The sequence below is a fragment of the Podarcis tiliguerta genome (assembly GCF_965153285.1).
Source record: "Podarcis tiliguerta genome assembly, chromosome: 4".
NCBI lineage: Eukaryota > Metazoa > Chordata > Lepidosauria > Squamata > Lacertidae > Podarcis > Podarcis tiliguerta.
This window is the reverse complement of record NC_139537.1, coordinates 100347082-100372328: the sequence shown is the minus strand read 5'-3', so window position 1 is coordinate 100372328 and position 25247 is coordinate 100347082. Positions and strand designations below refer to the sequence as shown.

At 42.0% G+C, this 25247-nt stretch overlaps 1 long non-coding RNA gene across 1 annotated transcript in view; it reads right to left on the bottom strand.

Moving 5' to 3' along the window:
• Positions 1 to 25247, bottom strand: part of LOC310675432 — a 49657-nt gene extending 24410 nt beyond the window's left edge. The window contains exon 1 of the long non-coding RNA XR_014510146.1: positions 25152 to 25247. This is a non-coding gene — a long non-coding RNA (uncharacterized lncRNA). The remainder of the gene's footprint in view (positions 1 to 25151) is intronic.

Sequence of the window (25247 nt, the reverse complement as noted above, 5' to 3'; positions counted from 1 at the left end):
TAGATGACAAAATAGAAATCTCCAATAGTTTTAGCCCCTTCCCCTTCCTTGAGCAACGTGTGCTGCTCTCTGAAGTGACCTTTTTGCCTTTTGTGATGAGGTCAAAAAACTTGCTGTCGATTATGATTAATGATCCATCAGCAGTGACAGAAACCCAGCCACCCTTTCCGGAGTGCAGTGTGGCCGTCTTAGTGGGCTTTCACTGCACCAGCAAAGAGTTCTGTCTATAGCAATCAGTAGCTTCAATTTCAGGATGGCAGCCTTGAATTTCTTTCTTGAAAAAAATCATATTCTGAGAAGTACAGGAGGCATGGCTGTAAAGAGGGGATAGAGTTATATAAAAAAGACTTTTTGTACCAATTAGCAAAATATAGAATAATGAATAATTAAACCCTTAATAATGTAATCCTCTTAAAAGCATAGAACAGCTATGCAAAAAAGATTAAGCACTTAACAGCTTTCCTGTGCAATGAAAATGGTATAAGGAATAGGAACCATTGCCCTATCATTTTTCTTCTTCCTCTTAAAAAAGAAAGAAAGATTTGAAGGTCATTAATTGAATTAAAGTTACTATATACATATTTTTTAATTATTCAGACAACAAAGCAGGTGACATTGAACAAAGAAAAATATGCACTACAACATCATGTAGACTAAAACTGTGTGATGGAAACTATGTCTTAGTTGGCTTGTATCCTGGAAAAGGGAGTTATTTATTTATTTTAACTCCTCTTTTCTTCATAAAACAAACCCAAAGCAGCTTACAAGAAAGTTCATAAAAGACATAAAATCCAATTAAAGTTCCTAGTGCCATAAAACCAAAAGCAGGGTGAATCAATTCAGCATAAAAACAGAGAGGCAGGTATGGTGCAGTACATCAGCTGGTCCACTTGAATCCAAGCACAAGCAGTGCTCTGAGCAAGTTCCCAGGCAGAAAGATGGTCATGAGGCAGTTGCCAAAGGAGCATCCTACTTGCTCGGCATGTATGCTTCCTCGCCCAACTCTACCCTAACTCCTATTTCCCAAGGAAGAGAAGGGACTAACAACTCATCTATTTTCTCAGCGTGTGTCTCACAGAGACACACACAGCTGCCAAGGGGGGTTCATGTAAGGATCAAGTTGAAACATGTGCAGCTCTCTGGTTTGGTTTGTTGAGATGAAGATTCTTCCATCACTTTTTAAATTGTATATATTTCAGCTCAAACGTTTTGGTAGTTGTGAGAGTGAGCCTGGGCTTTTTCTGCCACCATCCATCTTTATCTGCCAGTTTCACAATGGTGCTTTCATTAGCACCCATCATTCCCCTGCCCTCTGGAATGCCTCATGTCAACACTAGTATGTGACACAGCCTCATACTAATATTTCTGAGAGAATAAACAATGGCTGCCAGCCACTGGGACGAGTGTGCCCCACTGCCACAGAAGCCACTCCTTTCAATGCCACCTCTCTCCCTCACAGGTAAGTGGGTATAGGATTTGCATTTTCCTATAGTCTGAAACATTTTAAAATAAATAATAGGGCATGATGCAGTCATAATTCGGTCACTTTAAGGACCCACATGTTTCAGTGAGAAAGACTGGCATGCCCTCAACTCCACTGAAACCACTGAAACTTCAGAATAGAGGTGGCTCTCCAGATTGTTGCTGCACTACAGCTCCCATAATTTCTGATCATTGGCCATATTGGCTGGGGCTCAAGGAAGTGCAGAATAGAAAAGAGAAGTGGCTTCAGAAATAGAATTGCATAACCTCCATTTCCTGATGTTGGGAAAGATGGAGGGCACAAGGAGAAGGGGACAACAGAGGACGAGATGGTTGGACAGTGTTCTCGAGGCTACCAGCATGAGTTTGACCAAACTGCGGGAGGCAGTGGAAGACAGAAGTGCCTGGCGTGCTCTGGTCCATGGGGTCACGAAGAGTCAGACACGACTAAGCGACTAAACAACAACAAACCTCCATTTCTCTGGCCACTATGGGAGGCTTCCAACATTTATAAAAACATAATAAAAACTAAACATTTAAAAACTTCCCTACACAGAGGTGTCTTCAGATATCTTCTAAAGGTTGTATAGTTACTTATCTCCTTGACTCAGGGATCACATAACTCCATACCCTCCAACATTTCTCAGAGGAAAATAGAGACGTCCTGAGGAAAAGCGGGACATTCTGGGATCAAACCAGAAATTGGGGCAACTTCTGTAAATCCAGGACTGTCCCTGGAAAACAGGGAAGGTCTGGAATTGGGAAGGTGAAAAGGGAGCTTAGTAGTTGCTTAGGGTGTAAAGGAGAACATCAGCAGTGTTATTGTGGGCTGGTGAATGGAGTGAGCAGCATGGCAGAGATGCCCCTACCAGGATATACATAATCTTCTTCTGGATAGACCATGATGAGTTTCTCAAGAAAAACATGGATGTTTTACTTGGGGCAGCTGAGTTATTTGCAGCAGAATACTACCTTCAAAGAGCTGTGCTTCAATCTGATAATATGATCTCCCTGTTGCGTAAGCCTCTCCTATGGCGCACTTCCCCTAGCGTACAGGAAAATGCTAGGATATGTACTGAAGGCTCGTTCCCTGGCCTTGACACACATGGAACATCCCCTTTAACTAAATGGAATGACAGGGAAGAAAGAGGAGGAAGCCGTGACAGGGTAATGAGAATTTTTAGCATTGAGGGGGAAATGGCCTTCATAAAACAAGGATAAACAACCCTGCAGCTTAAATTACCCCCACATAAAATTCAAAGTAAGACTCAGCATGTAATAAAACATGAGTATCTTTACTGCCAGCATAATCTTAACTAATCACTTCTTATATTATTTCTACACTCTCAGTATTTCATCAGCACTAAACAGAATAACAGCAAGACCACTCTAGTTTTCTTGGTTCCTCCCTTCATTAAAATAACAAAGAGTCTTGTGGCACCTTAAAGACACAATTTTGTTGTGGTGTAAGCTTTTGTGAATGACAGTCCACTTTCACTGGATGCATGAAGAGCTATCCTCAGGATGAAATGGACTATGGGCCATAAAAGCTTATGCCATAATAAATTTGTTTGTCTTGCTCCCACAAGTCTTTTTGTTCTTTTTGCTACATGAGACTAACATACCTACCCTTCTGTGGATTGATTCATCAAGCATTTCATGAAGATTTGTACTTATGTCTCAGCTGCTCCGTACATAGAATCCTCTTCCCAGAACCCTGGATTAACCATGGTGCTAAACTGCAAAGTAGGAACCTTCAACGAGTAGTAATGCCTGCTGTGTTGTGTGCCTAACTCTCCACAGAATTCCCGCTCAGTAGAAATCAAGAAGGCAGCATCTATAGCAAGCTTCAGGTGCCGGGTGAAAATGGTTTTCTTTCAGGAGGCCTTTGTACCATGATCACTTTTCTAATGTTTCTATTTTATGATGTTTAAATCTATGTTTTAAAGTTTGTGTACTGTATGTTTTATTTTTTCTGTAAGCCATTTTGAGATATATAGTGAAAAGTGGGGTATAGATTCCTCAATTAATTACTGGGATGTTTTCCTGTACAGTGTCAATAAGGCATACCTTCCAACACAACATACCCCAAATCCAGGAAGCCATCTTCCAGGTCTGCACTTCCATTGCGTCATGTGACGCACGCAAGATTGCAGCCCCCCCCCCAAAAAAAAACACTTTTCTGACATCACCCCAAAACATGCATTCTGGGGTGACATGCAAGATTGCTGCCCCCAGAAAAATGAGCAGTGATCTCTCACAGCACCTCAAAATGTGTGTTCTGAGGCACCATGCCCCGCAAAAGTGCAGCCTGAAACCATGCAAGATTGCTGCAGCCATTTTGGCCCCTGTCCTCTTGCAAGAAAAAACGGGCAGTTGATGGGTATGATCTGGCTCTGTAAGAATAGTGACCCTGTCCTGCAAACCTGCACAGCTTTAACCTCTTTGCAACCCAGAATGTAGTGATCACATGCTTGCCTCATAAATGCCTTCAAGTTTCTGGTTATGGGGGGAATTAAAGAAGCTTCATGGCCTGTTCAATATGATCCTGATTTGTTTGTTTTTTACACTGTGAACTATTTGAATACGGTCCTATCAGACATTTCTCTGAGAACAAGAGACCACCCACATTTCTGAAAATTCTTGGGACTGGGTGTTGGGATAGAGTTGACATTGAATTTTCCAGTTTAAACCTAAATCGAAAACAGTTATTTACATGATGCTAGGTGGACAAAATACTTACTAATGGTTACATTTATTGTTCTCTCTGCCCTGGTAAATTGATGATAGCATATTTCACAAACACCACCTTGGGACAAAATCGCTCAGAACATTAATGGAGCTCTACATTTGCCAAACTTTTTTGTTCAGTATGCAGCCCGGGCTACTGCTTGCTCGCATTATGTATCATTACTCTGAGTGTGTGTCTTATCAGCAGCTCCAGTTGTTGGGAGACGATTGGAATTAAGCGCAGAACACAGCTTTATTATTTATCTTACATGCTTTATTCCTTCTAGATTTTCAGCTTATAAGCTTCTTTCTTCAGCTCAGAATTGGATATATCACCAAGCATTGTAAAAAAATTACATCTTGTGGTTTTTCTTTTCTTTTTGGTATTTGTTCCCAAATTGGATTGAAAACAAAGTATGTTTTTTAATTAAAGCTCCATCGCACTCTAGACACCCCTCCCCGATCTTCTTCATGTGCTGGAATTTCTGATCACTTGTGAGGATTTTGCAAAGGTCTCAAGCGGTGGTGTTCACTAAGCCTCTAGCACAACTTCAATACCTTTTATATGCTAGCAGAGGCTGTAGTAATCACTGTACATTACGGAGTTCATACAGCTTGAAAGTTATAGCCAGCTTTCCTTAAACCCAAACCTAATAAAAAGCTATAGCATTTAAAGTGGACGTTACTGTATGACACTGATCCCCAAACTTCTGAGAGCTGAAACCCTCTTTTCTCCAAATTAAAATTGGAGGCCTGCTTTAATCTGATGTCTGGAGAGGTTTACATGAATAGTTCATGAATGATGTGGAAATGCGGAAAAATCTCCTCCCTCCCCACTGTGGAAGGGTGAGCATTTCAGAAGGCAAGGTGGCCAGCGCCCCACTGCCCCTAGGGAGACAGCATTGCCTTTACAAAAGAGAAAGGAGGGGTTCTTGATTGTATTCTCTAAGAGGGGTGCACATACCCACACCTGTTTTAAGAGTGCCTCCAGAATGAAAAAAAGGCAAATCCAGAGCAATGGCTCAAATTACACTCTTCTAAACTGGGTAATTATCTCTGCATTGAAAACTCTAGCAACCCCATCAGACCCAATGCAGAGGTGTAATGAAAGAAGCCACCCTCAAAGGCAAGAATTTGCTGCTTGAAATGGAGCCGCACCTCAATAAGCAGTCAGATTTGATTATAAGTGCTATGATCCGTCTGCCAGATGCAAAGGACAGCATTCCAAGTTGGGTCTGAATCTCTCATAGCCAACAAACAGTTCAAACAGTTCACCGTCCTCAGAAGCAAGCAGCTCAGCAAATGCTGCTAACTTGTAAATTTTCTGCTTGTTATCTGTGCAAATTTCATACTTCCGGGACAGGAAAGTGGCACAAAGGGGAAGCTGAATTGCTCTCCCTTCACCTGGGAAGGCATGTTGCAAATACATCCTTAGATTCTCTACAAACAGGGTAAGGTAAAGGCAAAGAGGTAAAGGACCCCTGGTCAGTTAAGTCCAGTCAAAGGCAACTATGGGGTGTGGCACTCATCTCACTTCAGGCCGAGGGAGCCGGTGTTTGTCCACAGACAGCTTTCCGGGTCATGTGGCCAGCAGGACTAAACCGCTTCTGGTGCAACGGGACACCGTGTGAGTGCCAGAGCACACAGAAATGCTGGCAAACAGTGAACACAAAGCGGGGCATACAATAAATTCTACTATTTTTGTTAAAATCAACTGTGTTTTTATGCTGATGGTGCCAACTTGATCAAACCACAAACACAGTATGATATCATGGGTCAAACAAATTAACCATTTGGAAATACATTAAAAGAAACCTGGGCATCAAAACTTCCTTTTCCATCTGAATAAACATTTTTCACATCTTAGCATTTTCTGCTTGGCTTACTTCTAATGAAATTGTATACAAGGTGAAAATAGAAAATATGACCCTTTGTGTCTTTTTCTGTCTTAATATCTCTAATTATACATTTTGGGGAAGTAATTACCAAAGTATAAGGAATTCCAGAATTGCTATAAAATCAGCTTACAGGATACCAAGTACACACAATTATATAATATTGGGAAGAAGGATTTAGTTTCTGGTCTATGCCACTTTTGCATATGTTCAAGTTGGTTGTATCCAGCTTCCACAGTAACCTATGAATATGTTTATAAAATCTGCAAGAAAATTTGCATTTAAATACATTTACATATACATATTTTTTACTGAAAATACACTTAAAAAAAAACAATTTCAATGCATTTTTGAACCAGAAACTGTATCACAAAATTCAGTTTGCTAGCTCTATATGATTGAGAAAATAACAATAGGATAAAACTGTATTGTTTTGATGTTTCCATTTTCTTTTGAACCTATGGCCTAGCTCAGGGGTCAGCAACCTTTTTCAGCCCTGGGCCGGTCCACCTCAGACCATGTGGTGGGCAGGATTATATTTTGGGGAGGGGGATGAACAAATTCTTATGCCCCACAAATAACCCAGAGATGCATTTTAAATAAACGGACATATTCTACTCACGTAAAAACACGCTGATTCCTGGACCGTCTGTGGGCCAGATTGAGAAGGTCATTGGGCTGCATCTGGGCCGCAGGCCTTAGGTTGCCTACCCCTGGTCTAGCTAATTTGGGAATGCCTGGGCCTAGCTTGTACAGTATAGAACTAGTTTTTTTCAGGTACTATATGTAACAGATGGTCGTTCTGGAAAACTGATGGAATGCATGGGCATTAAACATGGAAAGAGAAACAGTAGGCATGGCAATTGTGATTAATCTTGAATTATTTTGTAGATATTGGTTATTGGGAGACATTTAATGAAAACGAAAATTAGCCAAAGTCTTAAGAAAGAAAGACATTGAAAAATGATTACATATAATCACATGATATTATGATGAAGGCTGGTCTGAAGAGCTAAAGGATTTTGATTGGATCAGGATGACAATATTGAGTTGCAACTGCTAAGATTGCCATGATCTTTTGATTAGTGAATAGAAGTCGTCCGCGTAATTTGTAAGTGTATAAGAAACACTGCTTTGGGGGGGGGCATGGTTCCTCACAGCCTCCTTCTTATTTTTGAGGATGTCCCTCAAAAAAATAATGTCCTTCTCTTTTCATTTTGAGCCTACATGCTTGTCTTTTGGGTTTCTGTAAGGGATACCGACAGTCTAGGAACCCCTTTTAAATTTCTTCAACCTGTTCTGGTATGTACCAGGGGGTGCTTCATATCAGGTTGCTTCATATCAGAATTGACAAATAATAAATAATTCACACATTGCTAAGCATAGTACAGGGCCTTTGGCAGAGATTGCCAAGATTAAACCTTAATTTAAGGTTACCAGATTTTTTTTTCAATGAATCGGGGGACACTTTTCAACCTCCTACTAAATAGATGGATTTTGTCAGGGGACTAATTTATACATCTGGGGACTGTCCCTGGGAAACAGGGACATCTGGTAACCTTACCTTAACTGAAACTGCTCACAGCCAAGTGCAGGTATTAATATTTCACATCTGTAAGCAATAGAATGAATAAAAACTGACTTTTCTTGAAAGAAAAATTGTCCAGTCCAAAAATATGGTTCAAAGGTTTTACTAACAGAACTCGTTCCAAAGTAGACACAAAAGCAAAAAAAGTTACATCCAAATAGTTGCATAGTATCATGTACTGGTCTAAGCACAGCTACAGCATCTTAGAAATATTAAATATCAAACAGAGCTGGGGGGGGGGGGCTCAGTCTCTCACACAGTCTGCATTCCAGCCTGGAGGGAAATCATTAGCACACAAAGACCACTCTCACAAAAATGGAGATTTGCAACTGAATATCTCTCCCGTGTAATCTAAAGTTAAACACCACATGAAAAAAGCAGAGATACATTCTCAGTTAATTATCAACCTATTAGGCACTCGGAGAGCCTTACTTCAGTGGAACTGAAATGAATTTTCTGCAGCAGTTTTTGCAGCACATACCTCTTTCTGAAGTCTTTATTACCAGTATTTATAAAATTTGTATACCGCCCTCTATCTTTAGATCCATTGGCTTTACAGAACACTTCTATAGCAAGATCTGCTGGGATGCGCAGGTTACGATCCAGTGGATCTGTGGATGAGCCAGGAGATTCCCAGCACATCTGATTAGCTATGCATGTTTAACTCCCTCATTCTTGGTTCAGGCAGAGATGCAGTGACATATTTCCCCCAGCCCAGCTCAGCCAGGACCCAGACTGCTGAGTAAATCTGGAGGATATTAAAGTAGTATAACCCTAAAAAGGGGAGGTTCCAGTGGCATGGTGGGGGCTGGGCCAGAGAGGGGGGATTTAGGCTGACTCATAAGACTATTCAGCTAACCAAGCTGAATGTGACCTGGCAACTTGGCATAAATTAAGCTGGCAAAAAGGGTTATGTAAAGCAAAGCCTATTTTAAAGGCTTGTTTTCCCTCTGCTAGGCTTAGGCCACACCCACCACTGAACAGAGTTTGGATCTGGTGTAATTTTAAGACATCTTAATTTATACGGGCTAGCTTTTTGCTAGTTTCTTCTTTATAGGATTTGCCTATTGTCTATAGGATTTCTTTATAGGATTTGAATATGGTCCAGAATGGCAATGAAGGGAAAAAAGGACAATTAAACTAATATTCTTCAGAACCAATCAGACAACTCAGCAAAGAAGAAACTTACTGCTCCTTTGATAAACTACAGTTTAAAGATTCTCAGAGTAGTTCTAACTGAAAGACTACAAAAGAGACAGCCACAGCCACACGCCACGCACCTTAAGTATATAGAAAGGAAGCAGGAAAAACAATACATAGGAAATGAAAGGCAAGTTTCAGGTTTGACAATACAAAATAAAAATAGGTTATAGCCAGCTGCCATATTTGATACTGAAAAAGTATCTGACATGGGCCAGTGGAAATCCCTTTTTCCACATTAAAGGCATTTGGTTTCCTAGCCTATTTCAGTCTTTATTTAAAAATAAGGTACATGCTATCGACATTGATTTGTAAAAGTAGCCGCTACTCTCAAGTGTACACGAGTCAGGAACAGCCACATATACAACAGAGAGCCACATTAAAGTTGTTGCAGTTCTTTTATTTATATTTTTCTTCAGCTTATTCTCTTGTGGCCAGACAATTCAGCAAGCTGTTTTGACTGTAATTGCTCCACAGAACATGAAATTTGGTCTCTAACTACTGATTCTAATGAAGTTTGCTAGCAGGCTTGCAGTATGAATATGCACCGATAATAGTTGTTTTCATTACAAGTCAAGCAGCCTTATTCTAAATTCTTACCCCATTCCCAACAAATAATAAGGTATATTTCAAACTGATGTCCCATTTTTGTACCTGTATGGTCAACATATATCAGAACGGGCCAGTGAGGTTAATGGTAACTGTTTGTGCACACTCAGAACTTATTAAACTCTTATTCGCTCTCAGTGAAAAACTGTCCTTCTTTCATGGTAGCTCCATTTTAGTTTAGTCCTAGAATTACCACGTTCCTTCTTGTTCTACCAGGAACCTCACAATGTTGCTTGCAGGCAACAGGAGCAGCTTCCACCAGGGAAAGAAGGCACAGTAGCGAATGGAGATGCACAGTGCTGGAACATGCATTTGCTATGAGGCAGCAGCCATCTGCCACGTGAAACGAAAGACAACCACCACCAGAAGCAGATTTAGGGAAGGGGGACCGGTGCAGTCACACTGGGCACAGAGCCTCAGGGGAGATGCAGAGGATGCCAAAACTATGACTTAGAATGGAGGGGAGGGACACCAAATCTTGGTGAAGCACAGAGAAAAGCAGAAAATTGGGACCTCAAGGTCCACCGCTGCCACCACAAAAGCTGCAGATTGGTCTTTTTCATCCATATTCCAGGGCTAGTCCATTGTTACATCATGTGCTTAGTAGCTGATTGAGTAGTTGAACCCAGAGTTTCCTAGGGCAAGTCAGCTGCTCAACTCACTAGACATCACTCTGACTCTTGATGTTCTTATGCAAAGAGCAGGACATCCAGTTACACATGCCCTCGGCCCCACCCCAGAACACCCCTAAATAAATCACTTTTTCAGACTTAAGATACACAAAGAGTAAAGTTTAAGAAAAAACTACTCTGAAGATTATCTTCTTTGTTGTGTCAGATGAAGGGTCCAACTAGTCCACATTTGTTTTCAGAAGTGGCCATCCAGGTACTTTCAAGAAGCCCATAACAAGAGGCATGAAGACAACAGTCCTCCCCCGTTGTTTGTCTCCCGGCAAACTGACACTCTCAAGTGCACTGCTGAAATGAAATGCTTCCATTTACCTGTCATGGCTATAGCTCAGTTACACATATCCAGATCTTTGGCAAGCACCCAAAGGGTCTGGATCACAGCCCAGGACTGCCCTGCCCCTGCATAACTATTTTTAAAAAAGAAAAGCAAGATGGGCAGCATCCATCTTTGAAAATGGTCCCCAATTACATAGTTTATTTTTACCACAAGTAACATTAGCTGCCCCACCCAATAAATGATGATGTCTGTGGGCCCTGCTACCCTATGGTTTTCATGAAACTGAATGCAGGGGTCAGGCCTGGATTTGAATATAAGGTGCGACCTGAACAGGCACACTAACTTGTATTCTGTGTCAAATCTTCCAAGGCAGATACATATCACATCTTCTGTTTTTCCCCTCAAGATTTTCATACCTCAAAACAGAAAAAGTATGTTATAAAAAGACATAGTGGGTTTCATTATGATCTCTCAGTCTTCAAACCAGACGTCACATTGTGTGCTTGTATGTGCGATATATACATTGCTCCTCTTGGAGGCAGCCATCATGGTGGGGATTTATCACTGAAACAGAACCTTGTTCTGAGGTTGCAAGTTAAATTGCATTCTTAGATCTCAATGTTCAAGGGTCATATCACATGGTGCTATATTTTTCTTTGCTCTTAGCTCCTTTCAAAATGTGGAACTTGAGCAGTTATTCAAACCTGAAATATAAAGTAGTATCCTAAACATGTGAATAACATTTCAATCCAGAATCCCAGTGCTGAACAGGTTCACTGTGCTACGCAGAAGCTGACAAACATGGTATTCCAAATGGTGCTTGGACTACAACTTCCATAATCCCTAACAATCTGTGATGCTGGCTGGGGCTGATGGGAGTTGGAGTCCAACAGAGCACCAGTGCTGGAGAGCACCAGATTCCCTATCCCTAAGTTAAGCACGCATTTTAAAAAGTATATGGTTTACCCAGTAGTGATGTATGGAAGTGAGAGCTGGACCATAAAGAAGGCTGATCGCCGAAGAATTGACGCTTTTGAATTATGGTGCTGGAGGAGACTCTTGAGAGTCCCATGGACTGCAAGAAGATCAAACGTATCCATTCTTAAGGAAATCAGCCCTGAGTGCTCACTGGAAGGACAGATTGTGAAGCTGAGGCTCCAATACTTTGGCCACCTCATGAGAAGAGAAGACTCCCTGGAAAAGACCCTGATGCTGGGAAAGATGGAGGGCACAAGGAGAAGGGGGACGACAGAGGACGAGATGGTTAGACAGTGTTCTCGAAGATACAAACATGAGTCTGACCAAACTGCAGGAGGCAGTGGAAGACAGGAGTGCCTGGCGTGCTCTGGTCCATGGGGTCACGAAGAGTCGGACACGACTGAACGACTAAACAACAACAACAAAGTTAAGCACAATAAATTCCTCAGACATATCAGTCAGTCAATAGAGCTGAACTGTCTACCATAAAAGTTGCTTTAAAAAAATTAAGCATAATTTAAATTTTTTTCAAAAAAAAGTAAATTTGATGTATAGAACAGACTGTATTTGTAAAGTGAGTAAACTATATTAAGTACAAAGTCCAGCAGTACAAGGTGCAGAAACCTTCTTAGGTTGCATACACACTTACCTAGGAGTAAGTTCCAGTCACTTTACCTCTCTGTCTCAGGGAACATGCAATGCTATTCCATGCATGTTTACGCAGAAGTAAGTCCCATTGGGTTCATTGGGGGCTTACTCTCAGGTAGATGTGACTAGCATTAGGCGGCAGTCTATGCATGCTTGCCTAGGAGTAAGCCCTGTTGAACTCAGTGAGGCTTACTTCTGAGTAGAAAAACAGAGGCTTGCTCGATTAAAGTGTTTTGCACAGATGTAAACCAGATACGATGAACAGAGTTCAGCTTCTGGGCTATTTTCAAGATTTGACCATTGCAGAAACCATTGGAATTATAGCACATTACAGATCAATCAAGAGCTAAAAGCGATCTTTGGAAGGAAAAAAAAAAGAGAAATCTTTAGATTACTTGAAAGAAAAGATTTGGGGGGAGAGTCTTGAAATGCGTAATCTTCTGTTTTTCTAAATGTGCTCCCTGACTCAGGCCGTGTGTGCCAAGCTTCACCCTGAAGCAAATTGTTATAGCAAAGCTATTAACTTCTAAAAATAGGGAGTTGTAATGGAAACATTAAGAGAGGCACTACTGGGCAGAGCTACAAAACCAGAAAAGAGGTAACAGGAACAGCCCTGTATTTTCCTCTGACTTTCTAGCACATCATAGCGCCACACATTTTGCCATAGAATACTAGCCTGCGGCATTATTGTGGCTATGTGGGTGTATTTTAAGCACCTTTCTTCTTGGCATCTTTTACAAATTCTTGGGTGAATAAAAAGGTATTTTTCATCAAGCATCTAAAAGCAATAAATGGTTCAAAGTTTGTTCAATAGAGCTAAATGCAGACAAGCCTTTGTAGAATTACAGCCTAGCAGGGTGCTAAGCAAGGCTCCCTAAGGTGAGCATTCCATAAACAGGGTGCCAGGCTGAAAGGGGCTTCCCCTAGTTGCCTCCTGCCTAATTATGCAGGGGGGGGCTGTGCAGAAAGGCTTCATATAGTGAGCTTAACAATTGGGCAGGTTCACGTTGGAGCAGGAAGGTCTTTAAGTTCCTTAAGTTTCTTGGCCAGGTCACCCGGAGTCAACTTTTATCTGCCACACAGGCAATAAGATGAACTGTCATTTCAAGACAAAGCTAAAGCAAGGAGAGTGTTGATAAAATAAAATTACTTTTAAAGCGAGTGTTCAGAAAGTGTTTCATCTATGCTCTGTCACCTTCTTCCTTGTCAGACCAATGGTTCATCCAGCCCAGAGGTGGGACAGCTTTGGTCCTCCAGATGTTGCTTAGCTACAGCTCCCGTTACCCACAGCAAGCAGAGCTAATGCCAAGGATGATGGAAGCTGTAGTGCAGCAACAGTGGAGGGCCAAAGGCATCTCACTCCTCATCTAGCCCAGCTTCATTCACTGTGAGTAACGGTGGCTTTCCAAGGTCTTAGGCAGGGATCTCTTTTCCAGACCTGCCACCTGAGATTCTTTTAAGTCAAGAATGGGGACCCACGGCCCCCCAAAAGTTGCTGGACTCCTGTTTATTTATTTATTTATTATTTATATAGATCTTTGTTAAACATTCAGCATTTATAAACATAATAATATGCAATGTAACATATATACAAACTACATATTTAAACTTTGCCAAGGAAGGAAAAGAAAAGAAAAAAGAAAAAGAGAAAATAAAAGATAAAGGATAAAATAAATAAAATAAACTTCCGATTATTCTCATTATACTCTATTTCAATTTGTAATTTTACACATGGTGTCTTTTTGTTGTTTTGTGTTTTCTCAGTTCTTATCAAAAGGTCGTATTATTTGTCACCTTTAGGTTACAAGAGTCAATCTAAGTCTGCCAGAAGATTTTTGTTATCACAATAATTATTCAAATATTCTTTAAATACTAGCCATTCTTTATTCACCTTCTGCGTCGAGTATCCTCTAAGTCTCCCTGTAAATTTTGCCAATTGTATGTATCATTTGTGCCTGCCAGTCGGTTTTTGATGGGATGTTCTCACTTTTCCAATTTTTCGCCACTAAAATTCTGGCTGCTGTTGTTGCATACATGAAGAGCGGTCTGGCATTTTTCTTAATTTCTGAGCTTGCCAGGGATTGAACATGGGAGGTGGTACCTTCTGCATGCCAAGCATGTGCTGTATTACTGAGCTACAGAATCTCAGAACAAGATTTCCAGTAATAGAATCAACACTGTTCCGTTAACACCAGGGTGTTTTTAGTTACTATTGAATTTTCCAGTCCAAAACGTGATCAGATTTAACAATAACCTACCTTCGGCTAAAATGAAGAGTACACGTGGGTAAGTGAAATTTGAGAAGGTGGCTCCAAAAATAAGGTGCTCCCACTGAAACTCACACAAGGCAGTGACTCAAAAATTGGTATTTGGATTCTTGTTTTTCAACTGCCTGTTTGTGCTATGCAATAAATAATCTTCAAAAGTAGTTATCAGTAATAGGACACAGAACTCCTTCAAAGTCAAAAGTGTGGAATGTGCTCTGCAAGGGAGGTGGCTCACAACACAATCACCCAGAGCTAGGAACAAATATACAAGGAAGGGAAAGAGGGAAGAGAATTATCTTTACTGAGCAGTGGAGAATAGAGAAAATTGATCTTGGGACTGAGCATAAGCTATTTATGGAGGTCAATCTGCATCAGGACTGTTGTGCAGTAAAGACATTGATGCAGGTCTTACAGAGGCTTGATGAAAAGATCAAAAGATGAGCACAAGAAATTTGAGGTTCTTTCTCAACATATAGTATATTCCTTTTCCATGTTGCCAGGAATAAGGTGCATTTTGATTAGAAAACAACTGCAAGAAAAGTACGGGCAAGAAACCAAGTGTTCAGGTGCAAAAAAACATCCAGCCAGAATTGGGGAAAAGATTATAATCTCCTGCCCAAATACTTTCTAATACCCTACATTACAGAGTGTTTATATGGATGTGTCACTCCTCACCCCATCCGCAAAATAATAAAGGTTGTTACAACCACTTTCATATTCTCTCATATCTCCGATATTTTTGTCCAAGTGGGAGCAGTCCAGATTTGTCTCAAGTTGTGATTGTGGCAACAGTCTGTGACAGTGGTGGGAGTCACTCCCGCCACCAGGAATTTTTGTTCATTTTGTCAAGCTTCCTGAGTCTCCAGATCAGAGGTATGTGAATCTAAGAATGCTCTCAATTCTTCTGCATTCCTTTCTTTACTTTAAGATGGAGATGCAAAGGAAGAATCTTTGCAGTCATGGCCTGACCTCTAGCTGTGGCTGTAAAGATCCCTGTTGAAAGAGGAATCTTGCAATCAGCACATGCAAACCCCACTTTGGGGGAAGATAGCTCAATTCAGGAACTGGTCCCAATGGGGCTTGCATTTTATGCCAGATTTTAAAGGAACTTTATGAAAACTCCACCCCCAAAAGAGCAGCACATTCTAAGATTCCCAATTCTTCCTCTCTAACTGTGGTTTTACCTGCCCACTTCTATGGGAAAATGGCCTTGTGGGCCAAATTGGGATATCTAACAAATTTAATTTGGCCTGTGGGCTGGAGCTTCCCCATTTGGAGTTAACAGTGGTGCTCCAAGGTTTGAGACTGGGGTCTTTTCCTTCCCTATCCAAAGAAAGAACTTACCTTGGACCTTCTGCATGTGAAGCATTGAGCTATGCCTTCTCCTTATGCATGCACATGTACAATATTACTCCTTGATACACATTCCTATCATCCAGCTGTTCTTGTCCCTCCTCCTGCGCAGATTTGTCCATGCCACTGATCTCACCTTTCTGTTCCTTTTGGTTTTTAAGATTAATTGATCCGTTAACCTTGACTTCTCTCTGTTCTCTTATTTAAGATGGATTAAAGGGGGAAATCTTTCCCTATTGAAAGCAATGGGATCAAATTGTTCAAATGCTGAAGCTTAAGAGGGCAAGATCAATGTACCCGAGGCTTTAAGTGACCACAAGTTCCATGAAAGCGCTTCTGATTTCAAGTACTAAAGGCGGAAATAACAAACAGGAGTCAGACATACCCCCCCCCCCCCGCCGCCACAAGTACAGAAATTGAAACTAAGTAAATTAATTCCACACATCAGGCAAACCAAAGTCAAGGGAAAGACTGGTGATTCTCATCAGGATTACAGAAGGAAAGGGCAAAGGCTCACCTTTCTAAGGTGCAAGGAACCAGCAACCACAACAGTTGAAATAGCAGCTCTAAAAGTTTAATTAGCTGCAGCCATTGGACCAGATGCTCAAAAGCTCCCACACAATTGTTTTAAGGTCAGAAAACATCTCTCTCTCTCCTTTCCGGCGTCCAAGAATCAAAGAGGAATTCTTGCCCACAGATTTGCAAGGTTTTTCCAGGTGATAAGCCAGAAGTGTCTGACATCATCCACAAGCTCACTAGTTTGGGGAGGGCTGAGGGGTGGGTCCCAGAAGCATATCAGGATTTCATCTCACTTGCCAGGATTCCTGTATGTATGAGCTCCAATTCTGAGTTTGTGTTACTAGTGCTAGGCAAGGGGAACATATGTAGGGTTCTATTGAATTACCAACAACCCCACTAACATTACCCCTTCCTGACCCTGACAGAAGGTAGTGGGGAACCCCAAAATGGTGGGCCTGGAGGATCATAATATCCATCATGGGCATAGCCGGGGGGGCATTTGCCCCCTGACCAAGTAAAACAATAGAAATACTTAACTAACTGACCAGTCACATCAATTATGTTCCCCCCAATAAAAATCCTGGCTATGCCCATGATATCCATACTGAGACACCCTTCTAGGAGGCTGGAAACCAAGCCTTATGAGGAATGGTTGAAGGAGCTGGGTATGTATAGCCTGGAAAAGAGGAGGCTGAGAGGAGATATGATAGTCATTTTCAAATATCTCAAGGGCTGTCACATGGAAGAGGGAGAAGACTTCCTTGCTCTGGAGGGCAGGACTCAAACCAATGGCTTAAATTTACAAGAAAAAGGAGATTCTAACTAAACATCAGGAAAACCTTTCTGACAGTAAGAGCTGTTTGACAGTGGAACCGTCTCCCTGGAGATTTTTAGGCACTGATGCATTAGTTGCAGGGGTTGGACTAGAGGACCCCCCCCCCCCCGAGATAGGACTGCCTCAATATGACATTGTTCCAAGGCAGGTTATGCATGCGTTTGGTGTTCTGAGTGGTCTGGGTATGGGACATTTGTCCTTCACTCCTTTGCCATGGTCAGACCACATCCTGGCAAGGTCCTGCAGTGATTTCTTCCCTCCAGTCACAATTGGATTACATTATTGGAATCCATTTAATCTGGTTTATGGTCTCATCCTGATGTGTGGCCTGTGCTGGGATAAGTACAACCCTGCCAGTTCTCTTGTGCCTTTTATGGTCTTGGGTACCATTCTCTGAAGTGTGGATTGGGGGCCCTGAGGGGCTGCCTCCAGATGGTGATACTGGGAGAGGAAGGCTTCTGCTCTACCTCATAGCTGTTGTGTGATGGTGCTTCATCATGCTCTGTTTCACCCACCATCCAAATTAGCATTATTATTATCAGTACATAAATGTACTTTATTTTAACATCAATTGAGCTTCAGCAGTTATCTTAAGTCAAATAAAGGGTCTGCTGGCTCTATTTAGCACAACACAGTGTCAAAGTGAAGAGTTCAGCTATAACATAGATCCACACAAATGCCATTTAATTTCAAAATATAATCTTAAAAGTGTGCAACTGAGGTGCAGGGAACAGTGCATTTAGATTAATCAGCAGAAGCTTCTTTTGATTAATCAGGGAGGCTGAGAGTTAAAAGCACACTTGTTAATTTTGAAGCTCTGGCGTTTTAATCAATCAATAAAGGTGGCCTCTTTTTCTATGACTGTAACTAATACATTTTTAAAAAAATTGTTGGCTTGCTTGATGTTGCCCAGACTATCCCCTGCCTTCACAGCTTCCGACAGTGTGGGATTGCCACAACTTTTCAGAAGGCAATCAAAGATAGAGTCAAATAAATTTCCCAAGGGAGTTCCATAGGTGTGGTGCAACAATGTGATGTTGTTGCAGTCAACAACCTGAGGTGGTGACATGCAGAGCAGAACTTCTTCAAGAGACCTAAGAGCATGAGGAGGTTCATACAAGAGCAATCAAGACATTAGTTACTTAGGTCTAGGCAGTGAAATGTCAGAGGACCTCACACATACATAGTTCCTTCTTATCACTTTTTGAAGCAGTTGTAGAAAAATAGGCCAACTGTTTATCAGACTTCTGGGCAAGTCCCACTGGAGTAAAATGTCATCTGGGCAAGTGAATGAAGCAGGAAGAGAATAACAGCTGTCACTCAATGGAGCTCTAGTAACAGATTTTCATGGACAGGCACAACAAATGACATTATAATCGAACTGCACTCTTGTTGTTGCATGGTTTACCTTTGACACCAGTCTCTAAGAGTTATTCACAGATAGCTTCAGCAATGAAAGACCTGGCCTGGATTTCTGTACTCCTTTTAACATCCACTGTTTACAACAGCATAAGACATGGAAAATTACATTTTTTTATTGCTAAAATATATTAAGTGGAGAATGGGCATAAATATAAGTGATTCTCTGCAAAACAAAACAAAAAAACAAAAAAAACCACAAAAAACCACCACCAACAACAACCCAATGTTATGAACTGGATTTTACACATTACCTGTCCAACATGCATAGCTGCCAAGAGACGCTGGAAAATTTGCACAAGTAGACAAGGTCTGTCAACCTGTAAGTATATTTGTCAGTCAATGAATATAGCCTTTGAAGGGCTAGACATATATCTTGGGCAATGTACAGAACTGGCATGGACTCCATGAATATTAACTGAGCAATATATGAAAAGTCTAATCAGTGCACATTCTCTGATGGGTGATTGTCCATATTGATGAAGCAATATGTGAAATCCCCACTAGAAATTGTTACTTTGTGAAAATTCTCCATGCCTTCCTATAAATGTACTGAGTTTCTGATGTTTATACAAATTCTCCAGTTGATTCAGATTAATTCCAACATTTTAGTGTTTCTTTTTCTTCAAGGGCTAAGAAATAACAAGACTTGAGCTGATCCACGCAGTTCATCAGAATCTGTATACTTCTACATGCGACCTCAATAAGCTCCAGCCCCAAATACAGCAGCACCATTCTGACTGACTCATTTGCCAAAAACCATACTTTTATGCTATTTCACACTTAAAATGTTGTAGCAGAAATGCAGTGAATGCATTTTGCCAGCAACAACCAGTAAACACAATCCTTTTTGGAGTCTTGTCAGCTCCACCCTAGCCAATTTAATGAGCTGCTCTAATGTCACAAGAGCCCCAAACAGGGAAAGGCAGCAAGGAATAAGGAAAGTGGGCAAGTAACACTGACAAGAGTTCTAAATGCAGGCTTTTAATTTAAGCTAAGTACTGAAATGGGACTTTGTTTCCAAGCATATATAAAATATAGCTCTTCCTCATTAAGTAAGAGTTGACAGCGCTAGATCTCTGCAGTTCAAAGATGGACAAGCAGTGACTTCTAGCCACCTGGTATCCTCAACTCGTCTCATTTTGTCACTACTTGAATGTCATTGATGTGAGGGTGAATGAGAAGGAGGTGCAGAATGGTGGCTATGGCCATGCTTCTCCCTTAGTCACTTCTGTGAAGAAGAAGAAGAAGAAGAAGAAGAAGAAGAAGAAGAAGAGGAGGAGGAGGAGTAGTTTGGATTTGATATCCCACTTTATCACTACCCGAAGGAATCTCAAAGCGGCTAACAATCTCCTTTCCCTTCCTCACCCACAACAAACACTCTGCGAGGTGAGAGGGGCTGAGAGACTTCAGAGAAGTGTGACTGGCCCAAGGTCACCCAGCAGCTGCATGTGGAGGAGCGGAGACGCGAACCCGGTTCCCCAGATTACGAGTCTACCGCTCTTAACCACTACACCACACTGGTGGTGAGGGTAGCAGGAGAGAAGCAAATTGGGGAAAAGCAAGGTGGGAACTGTGCCCTGGTGACCACAGGCCCTTCTAGAACATGGGTGAGGAATCCTAGGTTTGTGGGCCAAATGGGGCCCTCTAGGCTTCCTTATCCACCCCTCAGTGGCCCAGCCCTGTGCCCTCCTTGAGGGCCGGCTCAAATGTGCCCTCATCCTCTTGCTGGAATGAGGCCTGAAAAGGGTTCTCCACCCATTCTGGAACATTAATCACAGAAATATACTTTCAGTGTGTACACTTTAAAGGGAGCATAGGAGAACATTTTGCAGCGTATTTCTGTTCTTGGAAGTAAGCCCCTTTGTGTTCAATAAATGAGGCCATCATTTTATTTATTTATTTATTTATTTGATAAAGTGTATAGACAGCTTAATCAAGAAATAAAAATATATCCGCACTTTAGCATTGCGATCTTGCTGAACGTAGCCAATATATCCTTGCATGTTGTTAGTGGGAAAGGATGTAGTCCATGAAAAGAAACAGAACTGAGAATAAAAAATCTCCATGAGGTAATTTGTACTTCTGTGGAATTAATTTACATTTGTCTTTTATTCTTACTATTGTTGGAAAAAATGAAAATGAGAGTTCCCCTTTCTTGCAAGTGCAATTGAGAAGCAGTTTACAGGTTGACCTTTCATCATAACAAAATCCCATTGACTAGAAAGCTACATCTTTGCAGATGTCTGCTGACATCCAGATTCAACTAAGCACCTACTGAGGCAATGTATAAACATAAGTTAAAGCATGATGTGACCTTATTACTGTTATATAGTTAGGCCTATATCAGATGGAGAAAGGACCTGACTCCCAAGCATGCCTGGTAATTCTCTGCAATTTACCATTGCCTGCCATGTGCCGCCCTCAGTGGATATGGCAAACAATTGTTCTCTATGCTTCTGGCTTATTATATTTCATTTTATTATATTGTTCTTCTTCTCTCTTTGCAAAGCATGCACAATTCTTCCAGCACACAAGTGATAGGCAAAGCCTTCTGAGTTTTTCCTTGTGGATGTCTCTGGCATCACATATTTGATTCAATTTTCATAGGATATTCAGTTCCAGCTCTTTCTCTTCCCTTTCAAAAGCACTGACAAGCTATTTCCCATCATGCTGAGCCACTATTCATCAGTTCCCGTTTACAGCACATCCACGGTTTGCTATTGTGTATGCTGATGGGCTATTGCCAACAACTTCTTTGCATTGATCTTACAAGTTTTGCAAATCTGTTGCTTGTGCAAGGTATTTATCACAAGCCTGTCATTTTTTGCTTTCAGGGTGGAAAGGCAGGAACATTCACAGCACACCTAAAAGTAGCCCTTTACTGTTTCATTAATGCCCCCCTTTAATATGAAAATTCTGAGTTTCCTAAGTGCCCACATTTCCAGTCCTCCTTAAAAGACTTAGTGCCTCTATCCTCGTGTTTATAACAAATACACATCTAGGTCACCATAGCAGTCACAAACAGAAATTTCTGGAGCAGAAATTAAATATAACATTTTCTGCAGTAGCACAACCTTATGTCTTAACAATTAAAGTACACTCCTAGTCTTAGGTAACCATGAAAAAACTCTGTACTGCTTGGAACAGTATTGTGCTAGCTCAACATTAGAGTTTTCAGAAAAGCCATATGATGCAGACACCTTGGCACTGTGCCACCCAAGACTGCAGATGGGAATACTTTTATTAGAAAGCTCCCAATGTAAGCTCTCTGCTGGTGGGATACTTGCTTGGCAAGGAGAAAACTCATCTGGAACTCTGCTCCTTTAGCTTCCCACATGCAGGGTACTTCAGGCAAGCAGGAGTCCAAGACCAACCTAAGATAGTTTCCTGTCTGAGGGAAAGGACAAGGTCCCTTTTGCCTAACGCACCAGAAGTGCCAGTGGGCATCAAGTAAGTAAAGCAACACAAATGTAATGCCTGGTGCAGTTCATGGCCAGCAGCAACTGCTCTATCTGTGATGCATTGGGAGAAGGCAATTAGGTTGGCAATCAGCCAGTACAGGTCAACAAGGAGCAAGTAGCATTTAGGAGGAAGAGCCAGTGTCATCTCTTTGTTTATTTATCATATAAAGGTAAAGGTACCCCTGACCATTAGGTCCAGTCGGGGACGACTCTGGGGTTGCGGCGCTCATCTCCCTTTACTGGCCGAGGGAGCCGGCGTACAGCTTCCGAGTCTTGTGGCCAGAATGACTAAGCCGCTTCTGGCGAACCAGAACAGCGCACGGAAATGCCATTTACCTTCCCGCCAGAGCGGTACCTATTTATCTACTTGCACTTTGACGTGCTTTCGAACTGCTAGGTTGGCAGGAGCAGGGAGCGAACAATGTCCGTTGCGGGGATTCGAACCGCCAACCTTCTGATCGGCAAGCCCTAGGCTCTGTGGTTTAGACCACAGCGTCAACCGCGTATAACATCCTTCTATACCACTTAATACCAAGACAGCCTCTAAGCAGTGTACATAAATAATAAAGACAATGTATGTGTGTAATAACGAAATGTGAAAATTACAATACCAAGCAATCCACTCAAATCCCCCAAAAGCAAAAGCTTAGCAGCACATTTTGAAAATCTATTTAAGATTCACCCTCCCTCTTGCCAGGCACTCATCCCCACTGACACATGCCTAGTATACCCAGAGTCTGTCTTCCATCTAATCCCAACCAATTTCCTTCTATGTAAACCAAAATCATGCAACACTCACTACTTACCCAATATCAGTCATCCCATTCTACTCCCACACCTCTCAATATATCTATCAATACAAGCAAATCAACCCTCACAGCCACCAAACCATTGCCACCAATCACTCCATCTACTCTACTAAAAATGTACTGCAAACACACCAGAAGACAATGAAACCACTCTCTAGCAGAACCATATAAAATACAAAAACAAATTGTTACCCACCAATCACACAGATTTACTGCCCAAAGGTATGCCCACCCCCATAAAGACCATTCATGCCAAAATGCAAGAAGCCTTTCTCAAACTTTTACTACACTGCCATTTGACACCTTTTAGGCTGTCACATATTCTGAAATACACTTCACCACTCTGCTGGTCACAAAGGCACCTTCCTTCATGTGTGGTGGGAGGGACAGCTTATTGGCAGCCTATATTCATGGGTCTTTCTGCAATAACAAAACAGTTTATAACTGTGGACCCAGTATTAGCTCTCTTGGCCACATAAAGTTATTTAAAGCCCACCCTTGCTCAACAAGCAGCTGCAAGCACTACTGCTGGCTGAAGCCAAACTTGAAATACCCAAATAGTGGAAGTCTGCATCAAGCTCCTCCTCCTCAAGCATGGTTTAAGACTGTGTGGGCCATTGCTTTGTTCTGCATTTAACCCATCATAGAAGGGTTCTAAGAGGGATCCTTCAGAATGCCTGGAGAACAGGTGAGGTCCCTGCAGACTGGAGGCAGGCAGATGTTGTCCCCATCTTCAAAAAGTAGAAAAAAGAAGACCTAAGTAATTACCGGTTGGCCAACTTGACGTCAATACCAGGAAAGGTCCTAGGACAGAAAACTAAACAGTCAGTCTGTGGGCACTTAGAAAAGGTTGCTGTGATTACTAAGACCCAGCATGGGTTTCTCAAAAATAAGTCATGGTAGACAATTCTCATTTCTTTTTTTGATAGTGTTACAAGCTTGATGGGTCAGGGGAATGCTGTGGACTTATTGTATTTTGATTTCAGTAGGACTTTTGACAAAGTCCTGAATGATCTTTTTTGTGGAAAAGCTGGTAAAATGTAAGACAAGGTAACTGTTAAGTAGATTTGTACCTGATTGACTGACCAAACCCAAAGAGTGCTCACTAATGGTTCCTCATTATGTCCTGGCCCAGAGTTGTTCAATGTCCTTATAAATGACTTGGATGAAGGAATGCCATTTACCTTCCTGCTACAGTGGTTCCTATTTATCTACTTGCACTGGTGTGCTTTCAAACTGCTTGGTTGGCAGGAGCTGTGACAGAGCAAATGGAAGCTCACCCCATCATGGGGATTCAAACCCCCATACTTCTGATCGGCAAGCCCAAGAGGCTCAGTGGCTTAGACCACAGCGCCACCTGTGTCCCCCTAATGGCATTTCCCTGTGCTCTGGTTCTGTCATGGTGTTCCGTTGCACCAGAAGCGGTTTAAGTCATGCCGGCTGCATGACCTGGAAAGCTGTCTTTGGGCAAATGGCAGCTCCCTCGGTCTGAAAGCGAGATGAGAGCTGCAACCTCATAGTCACCTTTGACTGGACTTAACTGTCCAGGGGTCCTTTGCCTTCACCTTTAGGGACAAATAGCAAGAGCACAATAGCACAAATATAAGATGGGAGACACCAGGTGGCTTCCCAGCCATACATGTGGAAATTATTGAGGAGGGCTTAGTAGACTTAGAATGAGTCAGCAAGGTGGTACAACAGCAAAAAAGTTAATGCTATTCTAGGCTTCATCAACAACCAAGCCTTATGAGGAACAATAACTGCCCAAGTGCACTAAACCTGTTTATTTTATTCCAAATACAATAATGTGTTTTATATATTTTTCTTTATTATTTGTATGTTGTTGTTTTTTGATATTTTTTTAATAAAAAATGTACTGGCCTAGACAGCAACCTGGCTCTCACCCGGGATGGATGGAAGTGCACAACCCCTCCCTAATACCCCCTGTCCTCTCCCCCTTCCTCAGACACTTTCAAACAGGAACTCCACACCACCCACCCACACAAATAACTCAGCTGAAAGCTGGGTACCCTCCCTGCAATTCCAAGGCTGTCTGTTATGGGCTTGTCTGACTGGCTGGCAGTCATCTGCTCCTGCTGCTTCCCCTCCCTTCCTCCATGGCTCTGCCCCAACAAGACGACCTCCAGAGCCTGTAGGGCTAGCAGGGCATCAGGAGGATGGATGTTCCCATCTGTCTCTGCTATCCCTTGCTCCTTACCCCCTGCTCTGGTCATCTCACAGACAGCACTTCCCCCAGCATCTGGCACGTCACTCTGTGCAATGGTAGGGCCGGCCTTGCAGTAGCCTAAAGTGACACAGTCCCAGAAAATCAGTCCCATGTGGCTTTTCTGGATGTTTGCAACATTTTGATCAGGGAGGGATTTCAAACATGAATCAGAATCCTGGAAGGGCCTCATCCTGGTTCTCTGGGGGAAGGCCTTCTGTGTCTGCTTGTTGAAGGAAGCAACGCCAGATATGGGCTGCA